Consider the following 13,893-nt stretch of genomic DNA (forward strand, 5'->3'; position numbering starts at 1 on the left):
CAGTTCAGGTGCCTGCCCATGCCGCTCACTCAAGCAAGCAGTGTGCTTCATTATCTACCAATCAATCTCCGAGTGATGTCCCAGAGTATACACATAATAACAAACACTTCTACCAATGCAAATCTTCTATCAATTGCATTTACAGCTATCAGAAGGGTGAGAAAATTACCTTATCATCAGTTTCAACAACTGCATCTGTTTCACTACTTCCTTGCTAAGCAATAGCGTATCTGGACACATCCTTGCCATTCTTCATCACAAGCAAAAAGGCTCAGGGAGGATAGAACAGAAAAGATAGAGGAAGCAATAAATCTTGTCCATGCAGATGCAAAGTTGCAAGATGGCCAAACAGAGGCCCTCTTGCATTTAATAACATTCTATTTGAAAATCAATGTTTGGGCTCATTCCATACTGTTGCACTTCATAAAGAATCAATGAACAGAGCTGAAGGTTGCAGCTTCGTGTTAAAGGACAGCCTATAGGTATTATCTTATAGGATGCTGGGATATAGGTCCATTCCATGGCTTCTTTTGGGCTGCTCAGCTTTACGTGACCTGCCGTAGACTGCAACACTAAAGCCTTAAGGACGGCTACAGCCAAAGAAAGGATTTTGCATGTCAGTCTGAATGTGCAGATCTCACCTGAGTTCTAGCAAAACCTCCCCAGCACTGCCCTACTGTGACCTCCCTTTAGTTCAACGTGGCAATCTTGCAGCCAAGCTCCAGCTTGAGACATGCATCTAAGTTGTCAACTTAATGAAATAATTTTCTCACTAACCTCAGTTTTTTCCAGTTCTCCACCCTGACCCTGAAGAAGAAGAAAAAGGTTTGAAGTCTTAAATCAACAGTTTATTTTTCTCAGTAATTTGTGTATCTTTAACTAATAAAAAGAACACAGATGTGTAATGGATGCAGAGCAATCTGGTCATTCGCTCATTAAAAGATGCACACTGACCATCCCAAAATACCATAATTCAGAGCAGAACCTAAGCCCCTGAAGAAAAGCAGCAGCTTATCTTCATCCTCCTAGGTATGTAGGAAACCTCAGCTATCAGCTTCTTAAAGGCTCCTTTAGAGGTTCCTTCAATGACTGCAACCAAAAGACATAAGAGGCAGAAAACCGCTGATGATATCTTTCAGTTGAAGATAGACTCAGACTTAATTAATTAAAGAGACTGATCTAAGAAATAACACTAATCTAAAAAATAAAGCTAAGAGATCGTTGTCATCTAATATTTCAAAAGAGATACAGTCCATTTATCACCAAAAACATAAAAAGCAAGGTTTAAAGTGTTTTTGTTCTCTTTTAAAGGCTTCGTATCTGGGGTCTGACACCCCTCCATCACACACGTTGGAGCTCATCTCACACCCAGGAGCAGATTGAGTTCACAGAGGATCCAGAGCTGACAGCTGTGCTGTGGGTCCCAGAGCCATCAAAGGTGCAGGACAGACATCCTGGCTCTGACTGTCAGCTGCTCAGGCTGTCTGCTCTCCTGTGCTTCCACATGGTGTGAACACAACTCACACCTCCTGTTTCAACTTGAAGGAGGAAGCAAAAACAAAAAGGCAAGCTTGGACTCTTCATCTACCACAATGTGAACAAAAATATTCTTGAAACAGGTCAGCAGAGACCATCAGAGGATGCATTTGGCTTTTGGAAACAGGAAACTCCCATTATTTAAACCACAATTACACAGCAACAGCTTGGAACCTTTTGCCTTTAAAAGGAGTGTTTTTTTCTTTGCCCACGCAAAGATGCAGCTTCCAGCTTTCTCCACTTCACCACATCTCACCTTTCCTTTTTTGAAAGCTGGAATTAAAATCCAAAGAAAAGGCAGAGTGGGATTCTCACACAGTGAGAACTGAGTGATCACCTTATACAGCATATTGGGATGCACGTAGCTGAGAGGCTCAGGAACTCCCACAGCCTGCAGCTTTGGTCACTCAGACAGCAGCCACAGAGAATAAATGCCCTGGGTAAGCATACATCTAGCTTCCTAGAGACCTCAGCTTGGCCACCTTCTTGCTCTCCAAGGAGGATTAAGAAAGTATGAAGAATGGACCACATCCCTCTTCTCTCCATTAAATGGGAGGGAGGAAAGTGGAGGGGAGAGGCCTCCTGCTGCAATCACGTGTTACCCCTGGCTCTGCTGAGCTCACCACAATCAACCAGCAGGCGTGTGTTTCATCCTCTTCCAAGCAGCTCCTCTCTTGCCCTAAGCATTATTTTTTCATACCCTGCCCAACAACAATGGCCCAGGCAGAAACATATCAGCAGCGCTCAGCTCTGTTTTCCTTGGCTGCTTCAGGTGGTTTTCTAACAATACTCCTCAGAGAGGGCAGGGGCTTAAGAGTATTTTCATCCTATAATCACTTGTGAAGTCCTGACCCTGCCAAAAAAATACCAGAAGCTTCATGGACAGTCGTTCTTCTTTTCACTCATTCCCTTAGGGATGAAGCTATGAAATCCACCTTGGAACTCTTCATGCAAAAATCCTCGTGAACTGGAACACCAGTATTGTGGTTAGGACATGCATATCTGGCATGTGAGGAACCTGCTTTCAGGATCCCATTTTGGATTTGCGTACATAGGTGAAAAACTCAAATGGCCTGACGCCTGGCCAGCATCTCTGTTTTGACTAAGAAATTCTGTTTCAAACCCAAGAAATTCACCCAAGGAGAACTAAGCGGAGACCAGCCCTTCCTCACAAAGCAGCACTGGTTTCAATAAATCAGCATTTTTCTGCAGGCAAATTGTTTCCTTGAAAAAACTCCCAGCCAGTCCCAGTCCTGAGCAATAAGTAATGCGGTTTCAGCTGAGGATGCACACCAGGAAGCAGCCTGCCCAGCAGCAGCTCTACTCAGAACAACTCACCTTCCCCAAGCCAAAGGAACCAACGAGGCTTCCTGAAGTGTGTCCTGACACTTCAGGTTTCTCTCCTCTTCTTACTGTATTGTTTAACAGTGGAAAGGAGGCATGATGGGAAAACCTCACACACTCCATTCCTGTTTACATCACTTGTTCCTTGGCCTGTGTAAATCTGAGAGTAAAAACGTTGCTGATGTCCAGAAACACATAAGCATATATATGTGGGGGAAAGCTCCAGAGCTCAGCCTGTGCATCACATGGGCCACACGCTAGGGCAACTTTCCCCTCTGTGCCTATAAGGAGAGGGAAACCTGACTGAGAGGGAATTAAAAGAAAACACACAGTAACAGCACAAATATACCTCCGTCTGTCTTGCTGTTTTAAGATGCTTCCTGTGAGCTCATTTGAAAGTGCCTCCAGAAGTAAGGCCTTCTTAAGCTAGGTTCTTCAGAAAGAATGCTTTTCCCCTTTTAAAGGCAGGGTTTTATGTGCATTACAGGATTACCCTATATAGGTCACTGACACTCCATGGAAACTTGTAAAAGAAGAACTATTTAGATAGACAGCTCTATTCCCACACTCAGGTTTTTTTTTGCATCTCTTCCTTTATTGCCATGAATATTTCAAGTGAAACAACAGCTTTGTGCCTTTGAGGTTATCTGCTCCCACTGCCACTTCCCCACCTGGAGCTATAATCCTACGTTTGTCACAAACCCAGCCGTTGTGGCAGAAGTTATTACGGTTACAATCTGCAGATTATAGCAACTTTTAATAGGGGATAAGCAGCAGGAAAAGGTGAGCTTAAGCAGCAAAGAGCCTGCTGGTTCAAAGGACTCTATTATTAATATTTATTATTTTTAAGCATTCACCGAGTACTGTAGAAGATAAAAGAATGAGCTGAATGCAAGAACCAAGGAACCAAGTTGATACAAGACAAGGCAACGAGAAAGCATAAAGAATGAGCACACTGTCTTGGGGAGGGAAACTGGAAGAGAGGCATCAACAGCCAGGAAAAAAACCCACACCTTTTATAAGCAAGATATTCCTAATAGTAAGAAGTCTGAAGAGAATTAAAGAATTCCTCAACATCTAATCAAAACTGCTCCCCATAGGGGATTTTCTGAGCACTATTACAAGGCATTGGCATATCTTTAAAGAGCAGAGCTTTGATCATAAAAAGCAAGAGTGTGGAGCATGGGGGAACTGGAAAAACCACAAAAGGAAACGCAACTGCATCACCCTGTGGTGCAAAGGTGAAATCCAGCCCTGGACAGATGCTTTACGAAGCTCCAAGTAAAATCCATTCATACTGTATGAGGAATACTCCTTATCTGGGTTCTCTATCTTAGGTAAGTTCTTCCAGCCCACAAATCCTTTGACCCTGTTGCTCCAGAGTTACTCTAAGCCAGTACTTCTCTTCCCTAGCAAAGATGGTGGCTTGCACCACACTGAACCTCCACGCTTCCAAATTGCAGACCATGGGGCTTCTCAGCTCCAGTCACTTTATCGAGATCAGCCAACAAGAACATTTATCATACTCATGTGCTGAGGTTTCTGTCTCCACTTTCACAGCTGGCAAAGCAGATGCTCAGAGAAGGAATGCAAGCTGCCCAAAGTCGAGGAGACTTTATTCACAGCAGCCTGATCTTAACAGTGCTGGCATTTGCACTGCTCAGTTCTGAGCACAAGTTCTAAGGAGGTGGACTCAGAGATCCTTACTAGTCTCTTCTAACCAGAGATATCCTATTATTCTATGAAAATCAATGGCAGAACTTGAGAGGGGGAGTCCACTTGTTTCCCAATGCTCATGTGATAATTCAAAGCTGCTCCCATCACACTACAGAAATACTAACATCCACTACATACTGATGTTTGAAAATACCTGCAGTGGTGTTAACAAATGAAATTAATGTTTTAAAATTAAACTGACTCTTCTCCTGCCAAGGCATCTTCACTGCAGTATCAAAATACAAACACAAAATGCAAAGCACGAAACCTTCTATTCCTTCCAGCACAGTGATGGAATAAAAAAGAAAAACAATGAAGACCTTCATCCATCCAGCTTTTGGGAAGTCTGTTCCTTCTTAATCTCACCAGACTGTTGCTGATGACTGATGTGACCCATCAAACATCTAAAAGAACAGAATCCTTTCTTCATACCTGGCAAAGAGCCACTCTGAGCTCAAATCCTCCCCAGTCTGGAAGGTCTTTTTTCAAGACTGCTGACCTAGAGTCAGCACCACATCAGCAAGGCATTACATTGTCAGTTCTCAGGCTGCTGAAGGAAGACATAGGTCAAAGATCTATTGGTGCTTCCAGCCTCATGCCTTCAGCATTCGGAGAACTAATTGCAGAAGAATCTCAGCATTTCCTGTATCTTATCTGTATGTAACAGTGTGGTTCAACTCCAGAAGACCCTTTATGTGTCTGTGCTTCAGCCACAGCCCCATAGGAAGCAAAAGCTTTGCTGATCAACACAAGATAAGCACCTGCTTTGACAACCCCACCCCCTCTGACATTAACAGGAACAAAGGGCACCAAGCAGTTCAGAAATACACCAGATCCAGAGTCTGCCCCTCTTAAGAACACTTGAAGGCATTCAGTCCTTTGTTCTCAGTTATTTCTCATGCATGTGCATTGTAGACCCCATTTAAGCCCCACCAACTATTACCAGCCAAGAAGGACACAAAAAACACTGTTTTCAGGCACTTACTGAAATATGAACATCAGCAACAGTGACTCCCACTGCAAATGCTGAGTGTCCACACTGCTATCTCATTTATCTGGCAGCGAATTCAGAGAAGCTCACTGAGAAGGTACTGTGAGCCTCAGAGAGGTCTCTAGGCAAGGAGTTCCCAGCAGGTTTGAGCCAGCCCAGCAGCATTCAGTACAAGAAGATCTGGTTCCCTTCACTCCCCAAGAAAATGAGATGCGCCATTAAGTGAGCCAAGAACAAGTCCCCTTGCTGCTTTCCCAGCATACCATGTTCCAGCTCAGTGCCCCGCCAAGGCCTTGTCTCAAGAACAGGCACAGTGCCAGTCAGCTCATATGGTCCATTTTTTCCCCTGAAGAAGCATGGACATCACCATCTAGTGCAATCTTTATTATACCAAACTCCCTCCTCATAGACTGTCTTACACTGAGCTTTTCATAAGGGGTAAATATAGTAACTGTTTCCACAATAATGTTAAAAATACACTAACAGATTCAATTCAACAGATGAAATAGGGCCATAAATACGTACGTCTAGCAGCATGACCAAAATCACCCCTCTTCAAACTGGGCACAGGGCCATGAAGGAAAGCTGCTAGCGCTACAATTTCATTGCTGAGCCCTGTGAGAAGTGGGGAGCTGGAGCAGTCAGTGCGGGAAAGCTGCACGCTGTACGCAGCCCAGGGCCCCTCAGCCCCTGCCAGGCTGTGCCTGAACCGCAGGGAACAAGTCACCATATGGACCTACACCCTACCCGCTCAGCTGTCCCCTTGGCTTTCCAGGCATTTGGAATGGCATATAATTTATTTAAAGCTGTTTATGACTCAAGCAAGAAGTTTGAAAGAATATAAGAGCTATTATTATCTCTGCTGTACTCCATGACTTTTTGCATTAGCAGCTTGGTGCCATTACATTTCCCCATGATCAACAAGCTGCTCCACACACTGCTTCCCCAGGATCAAATTGGGCAAGCTCCAGAACACGAGGCAGCACGTAACAGCACCCAGAGATACGGCTGCTCCAACAGAGCTGTACTCAACCAAATGGGAGAGCAAGAAGGAGAGAAAGAGGGGAACTAGCTGAACACAGTCAATAGCTGAGCTGAGAAAATCCAGACCTACATTCTGAATCACAAGATCGTGCAGCCCCTTTCATAGCCATGACCACTAATACTGAGGGCACGGATGACAGTTTCAGTGCGGCATTTCATCTAACACTTCCTCTCTTTCTTCCTGAATTGATACACTCACTGCTCAAGAAAATTGAACTTCATGTGGGTTTAACAATGGGAACTTCTACAGTGACCTGTCTATTTATTTATTAGACAGCTGCATGTTTCCATTTCAGACCAAGTCTGCATAAATATATGGCAAAAGGAGCATCCTGACAGCAAAATAAAACGCCAACAAACATAAATGACAAAATCCACTAATGATAAACTGATTATAGGGATCCTTGACAGACAGACTACACAGTCATAAGAGATCCGGTGCAGAAATAGGAGCTTTCCCAGAAGCTGGACTGTTCTATCATCACTAAGGACAGCTACAAAATACCAGGTTTTTGGTTTGCTTTATTTTTTAAACTCAGGTTGGATATCTTCAGTTACCCAATAACATCCACTGCACATTTTAAGTGCACTCTCAGTCCAGCAATCATGAATCATCCACATAAGGGATGTGATCACCCAAGGCCTCCTGCATCAAGATACCCCCAGAGAGGATTGTGACCCCAAATCTCACAGAACTCACTAGGATTCCTGGCCTCTGTCCTTAGCTCTGCAAAGACCAGTGAGGGACCCTACTAGCTGGAGAAGCCCTGGAAAACACATGCTGTTTCCACTCAGTTTGGGCTGAAAGGACCCCCCGAAGCCCATTCCCACAGATCAAAGGCAGTAGAGGTGCAAAAGCAAATCTCATCTGGGATCAATTCATAAAATATCTTTACATCATTTGTTTCTTTAAACTTTATCTGTGCAAAAATAAATAAAAGCATGCCAACAAACTAGTCCAGCAGCTGGTGTGTTAACAAAACAAGATCAGTGCAACACCTTCTTATGGCCTCTTCTTTCAGTCTCGGGTCATTTATACTAAATCAGACCATGAGGGATCTGCACTCACAGCTAAGCAATGGCTTAGTGCCCCGTGGCAAGAAGTGGGGGGGAAAAGAAAAAATAATCCCATCAATTATTTGATAGGCACTGAATTCATGTGAATTCTCTGGAACTAAGGGACAAGGTAATTCATGCTTCATTTTGGAAACTCAAGACTCCTCAAATGCAGGGAATAGAAAATAAGAAAGGTTACTGTAGGGGAAGGAATAGGAGTGAGGGATGCTGAGCCTTTTCTTAGCAACAGGACTAGAGGGAGTGGCCTCAAGTTGAGCTGCAGATTCGGGTTAGGAAAAATTTCTTCCCTAAAAGAATGGTCAGGCTCTGGAATGGGCTGCCCTGGAGGTTTTCAAGGAAAATTCAGATGTGCTGAGGGACATGAATTAATGGAGAAATATCGATGGTAGGTGGAAGGTTGGACTAGATGATCTTGGAGGCCTTTTCCAACCTTGGAGATTCTATGATTCTATGAGCACAGCAGCCCTAAAAAATGGTAGGGCTGAATGCAACTCTGCTGTCGTATTCGTCAGAAACAAGACAGAAATGACCATCAGACAACAAAGCTCTAGTTATCTGAACATCCCTTCCTTGGAAACATAATGAAAGTCCAGCAATATCTCCAGTGGTGGGAAGGGAGACAAGAACACAACATACTCAACGAAGCTTTAGAAGGAAAAAGTATCATGGGACACAGTAGAGGTATCTGGACTGACTTTTCTGAGCAGCCTTCTTCTAAGAAATAGCTCACAAGGGAATAAGGAAATAGCCTACCGCTATGTATCTTAGGGCAGAAACAAGTAGGCTGTGCCCTTTCTACACTAATACGTTACTTGGTTTTACATTTCCATTTTGAAGTCGCAATTACAAACTTCTACTTCCCAAAGCAAGTGTCTTTTCAGCTCTCATTTTACTACTAGAAAAACAAGAAAAAAAATGGATTTAAAACCTTCCTCTTGGGTTTTATTGATACCTATTAAAGTTTGGGGAAATAATTACGTGAATATTAGTCAGAAAGACTCTTTAAAGAAAAGCAAAACTAGGGTTTATCTTGTAAACAAGCACAAAGTGAGCTACTTCACCAGCCTCAAAGGATTACCAAGAGGTATAGATACTCATCTGGTTTAATTACAGCTCCTAAACAGACCTTGGATCTACCACCACCTCATGCAGTGACTCATCCTCAAGATGTCAAAGAACTAAGCACTGCCTCACAGAACTGCCTGAACACAACGTGGACTACCATCTGCTTATTTAAGTACTTGGAGCCTCAGGTTTTTTGTGGCATCTGAACTTCTTGTTTCAAGTCCTTCCTGAGCTAAGACCTACGGCCCCATAAAGCCAATAGCTTCTGTTTGCAGAGCAGCGGTGTCTGTTTTCCTGCAGCCTGGTGAGAACGGACAGGACTAGAGATAATTAAATAAAAACACAGGAACTGCATTATTTATTTTGAAGGAAAACGCGTCTTCTAGGAAGAAAGTCCTTTATTTGGGCAAATCTGTAAGCTGTTTATCAGCTTAAACTCATTATCTGCCCATATGGTCTTTAGCACTGTGGTTTAAAAAAAATGGGCATGCACTAGCTGACGAAATGTCGTCTGCCCTTATGCCAAAACCCAGTACTTTTGCATTGACGTCAGATTAGGATCTTTGCCACTAGCAAAGGGCTACCATAAGGATAGTCATAATATTTTAATTACGAAAGGATCTTACAGAAGGCAGCAAGAAAGGCAAGAAAATCCATTCACAAAAATCACCAAGACAGTTAATTCATTTTTTTACTCCTCTGCTCTAGTTATTTTGTTTGGGGAGGCAGGGTGGGAAGAGAGAGCTAATTTAAAGGGGGAAAAAAAAAAAGGCAAGAGAATGAGAAGCTAGAGCCAATAAACACACATCAAAGCATGAAATGGCTCCGCTTCAACTGACTACAGTATTCAACCTGGGATAGATTAAGGGGAGATAAAAGGTCTGAGAAGGAGAGAAAATGCCACCCCTACAGCAGCGTAGACCCCTCATGAGTTCAGCCCCAAAGTGCCAGCCTCGCCAGGTCTGTCACACTGCGAGTGGCAGATGCATGAGATAGATGAGTTCACAGGGACCCAAACTAAGCAAACTCTTCTGCTGCACACAGCGAGGTGGTCCAGAGCTCCTCCTGCTCCCCACTGCAGAGCAGGAGCTGTATCTATCGATCCTGTGAGTCACAGTGAGCCACAGGAGGCAGGAGCAAAGGTTTAGCACAGGGCATTAGACCTGGCTGCCCGAGCTGTCACCTCAGTTATTCCACAAACAGAGAAACAAATTGGAGTCACAGTGACAGATGTTACTCATGTTTTATGAGCTGCAGTGTTATTCCTAGTTACAGCAATTGTTTCTGCCTTTTAACAACAGACCTGCAACGCTGTGTGTATGAAATCATTTGAATTAAACAGCATACAGACAACTTGGCAAAAGAATTAAGGATAGCTCAGCATTTTCATACACACACAGCCATTCCTGTTTCCCTTCTGCCCAGCCCCACCCTGAGAAGTATAATGCACGTGAGAGCAGCCAAAAGTGAGATCATGCCAGGACAGAGCTGTGTGTTGCCATCAGCTGAGATGCAAACACCTGCATCTCTGCTCCTTTTTGTGGAGGGAAAAAAAAAAAAGAGAGAGAGAGAGAGAGAGAGAAAACACCCCTCATCCTCCTATTGACATCCAGCACGGCAAGGAGATAAAGTTGCTGGACTCCATTCTAACTTCTTAGGCAAGCCGGGAAATGACAGTCCAGTGCTCTCCCCAGCACGCTGCATCCTCACGTCCTGAAGAGAATAAAGGGATTTCCCCATGATTTACAAAGGAAATACAGAGTTCCTTCCTTAGGAATGATGGCAGGCCTCAAGCTGGCTGGCTTGCCCATACCTGTGGGGCCAGCAGCTGTACAGGGTATGGGGATCCAGCATGGCATGCAGCCCTCCAATTAGCATCAGCCCCAGGGCCAGGCTCCCACCTGGGGCTTGGTTCTGCCCTGCCACTCAGATGCACACTGATTTGTTGTGCCTTCCCTATCTCCATTCACCTGTGTCTCTTCGGGGTTAGACAGCTCCTGTAGTTAACTAATTCACAGGAAATGGAAGTCTTCTCATGATATTTGGGCAGCATAGCTACCTTAGAGAAGCTAGAGCTCCTTCCTTGCCCCTCCTTGCCCCCCAACCCTTGCATTCATGGCAACAGCACTGCTTGGCGCTTCAGTCAGCGCCAACAAAAGCAGCGCCTCGGCCACAACAAACATGAAATATTAACTGCCTTCCCAGGAGGGTCAGCCGGCTGAACCCTCTGAACACACGACACGAGTACTGCAGAGACAGCAGGCAGCAAAGAAACACATAGATCACACTGCACAGCCTACACTTGACAAATTCTCCCCAAACTATGTAGAAAAGAACACGCACACCTAGGTCTTCCAATAACATTCCTATCGTTTGCTCTCAGCTTGTATACTTTTGAGACTAAACAACTGCTGCTCCTTATGGAAGCACTGAATACCACTTTACTGGCAGAGCCCATGAAGCACTTGAGCATATCCCGTGAAACTGAGACAACTCTACAATAAAAGCACACACTTTTGACTCGCTAGTAAAAAGCCACGGCAAGCCGGTGCTCAGAACAGAACGCAGCCAGCTGGGCACACAGCCATGGCCAGCACGCTCCTGCCCAACCAGTGCTGGTAGCCACTGGCTATTCCAAGGAATGTGTGTCTACAGTCTATTAATTGCATCAAAATTCTCTGTTATTACAGAAATGCAAGCAGCAAGCGCACAGACCTTACTAATTGCCAAGAAAAGCATTATGGAGAAATGAATTATACTTACCAAAGAGCACAATGCACAGCGAACACTGCCTACTCGCTTACCACAACGTCTAAAGGCAAAAGTTAGGCTCAGACTCCAGGTACCGGATGCACGGCTTACAACACTCACCCATCCCAGCGGGGTGGCAGCTCACCAAAGTGCTGCTACCGCCCTAAATCCCTATCAGACAGCGGGGACGGACAGCAGTCTGCACATCAGCAGCGAACGGCACACTCCCACCACCAACTCTCACCCCTCCCTCAGCCGGATCCAGGGACGGCCGCGCACCCGCAGCACCATCGAGGCACGGCACTCAGCGAACCCTCCCGCTGTTTTTGCGGCGACGGGGCTCGGAAACACTGAAATGTTGAGTGCGAGACCGCAGAGCCGCCGCTCGGAGCCTCCAGCTCCGGGATCCCACCCTCCTCGCGCCTTCCGAGCCACCTCCCCGCGCCCCGGACGCTGCGGAGCCGGTACCCCGGCGGGCACCGCGGGTCTCCGGGCAAGACGTGCGGCGCGCCCCAGAGCGAGCCCCGGCCCCTTACCTGCCGGCAGCGGCGGCGGCAGCAGCTCCCGGGGCCCGGCCGAGCTAGGGCGGGCGGCTCTCGGCGGCTTCGCTGCGCTCCCGCAGCCGTACGCACCCCGTGCCCAGAGCCACGGAGCGCCCGAGCCGCCAGCGCAGCCGGCTCCACCTCCGGCCGTGCCCTGCTCTCCGCCCCCGGGCCGGCCCCGCCGCCTGGCCGCGCCCCGGTCCGCACCGCCCCGGTTCCCGGTCCGGGGAGACGCGGGGGCACCTCGAGGTCCTGTGTTCGCAGAACCGGGAGCGGGATGGGAGGTTTGCGGACCTGGGACTTAGTGAGCGCTCCTGAAATGCGCACAGAGATTTGCCAAAGGCACGTGAGAGGGGCACCGCGACACCCCTGGCAAACCTTTCAAAAGCACACAGCAAAGCAAAGACAGCCCGTGTTTGTGACACAGGAAAGCCACCTTTTCAGCCTGGTTTCCTAAGGAAATCAGGCAGTGCCGCTGTACTCTGTGTGCGTGCCAGCAACTTCCGAGCCTGGTGAGCAAATTCAATCCAGTGCGGCAACTACAGACTTCAGGAAAACAGATAGCTGCCTGGGAGAGGTCATCCCTGGCTCTTGCACGCAGAAGGGCTATCCTAAGTCCAACAGGATCCAACACCGAATCCACATTTACCAGCCTAAATGACTTGAAATCATAGAATCATTAAAGCTGGAAAAGACCACTAAGATCACCCAGACCAACTGACAGCACATCTCCACCATGCCCACTAACCACATCCCTCAGAGCAATGTCTACATGTTTCTTGAATACCTCCACGGTCAGTGACTCCACCACCTCCCTGGGCAGCCTGTTTCAGTGCCTCATTATTCCTTCCAAGAAGAAATTCTTCCTAATATCCACTCTGAACCTTCCTTGGTGCGACTTGAGGCCATTACCTCTTGTTCTATTGTTGCCACCAGGGTGAAAAGGCCAACTCCCACCTCACTACAACCTCCTTTTAGGCAACTGTAGACAGCAATGAGGTCTCCCCTGAGCCTCCTATTCTCCAGACTAAACATTCCCAGTTCCCTCAGCTGCTCCTCTTAAGACTTGCAACCTGTCCTCTGGGGAAACAGCACTTCATGAGGTCACAGAAGTACTGGCTGCATTGGTGGGAAAGAAACCAAGAGAGGAAGAAACATGCAGAAGTAACGCCATTATTAGCAGTAACAATCAATACTTGGGAGTAATGGTGCTCCTAAAGTGGTCACTGCACTCGCATAACAGAGCTAGGACTAAAGGATTTGCAGTCCTGCAGGGCTACATCCTGCCAGGAAGCCCTTTCTCCAATCCTTTACAAGATGGGGATGTGGATCTGGGTCCTGCTGGCTTAGTAGAGAAACAAGACACAGCACCAATTTCTATGGTGCAAAGGCAAAAAAGATCTCTTCATCAGCATCTCTGTCTGATCATATTTACTAATGCCTCAAATATGGGATAATGAAGAGATAAAGGGCTCCCTAGGTGCAAATGTTTGCTGGTGTTGGTTTTTGAGTGGTTTTTTGTTTTTGTTTTTTTTTCCTTATGTGATAATAAAAATAAGGAGATACACAACAGAATCTAACATTTACAGACCCCAAGTACATTTCTGTCTAATGGCAAAACTAGGTTACACAACCAGATCATATTTGTAACATATGTTTTGTTACAGTCCATTGCAGCAATCACTTGAAGGTCTGATATTTTCTTATAATGTTTGGGTCGTGTTTTCCATTGCCATTTCACTATTCATTTATTTGTGTCACAGCATGAGCCTACCTCAGCTCCATCTCTGTGGCAGTGCAGGGGATTTACATGTCTTTATTAGGCAC

General features: G+C 46.0%; 1 protein-coding gene across 2 annotated transcripts in view; it reads right to left on the reverse strand.

Annotated features, from left to right (window-relative positions):
- TSPAN18 (tetraspanin 18) overlaps positions 1-12,212 on the reverse strand; it is a 107,515-nt gene extending 95,303 nt beyond the window's left edge. The window contains exon 1 of one of the 2 annotated variants that reach the window (XM_072338652.1): positions 12,061-12,212. The gene's annotated coding sequence lies outside the window, so the exon portion shown is untranslated. Of the gene's footprint in view, positions 1-11,536; positions 11,726-12,060 lie in introns of those variants that run through there. The other variant, XM_072338653.1, reaches the window with a different exon arrangement.
- Positions 12,213-13,893: the final 1,681 nt, after the last annotated feature.

This window comes from Excalfactoria chinensis, chromosome 5, assembly GCF_039878825.1.
Source record: "Excalfactoria chinensis isolate bCotChi1 chromosome 5, bCotChi1.hap2, whole genome shotgun sequence".
In the NCBI taxonomy this organism is placed as follows: Eukaryota; Metazoa; Chordata; class Aves; order Galliformes; family Phasianidae; genus Excalfactoria; species Excalfactoria chinensis.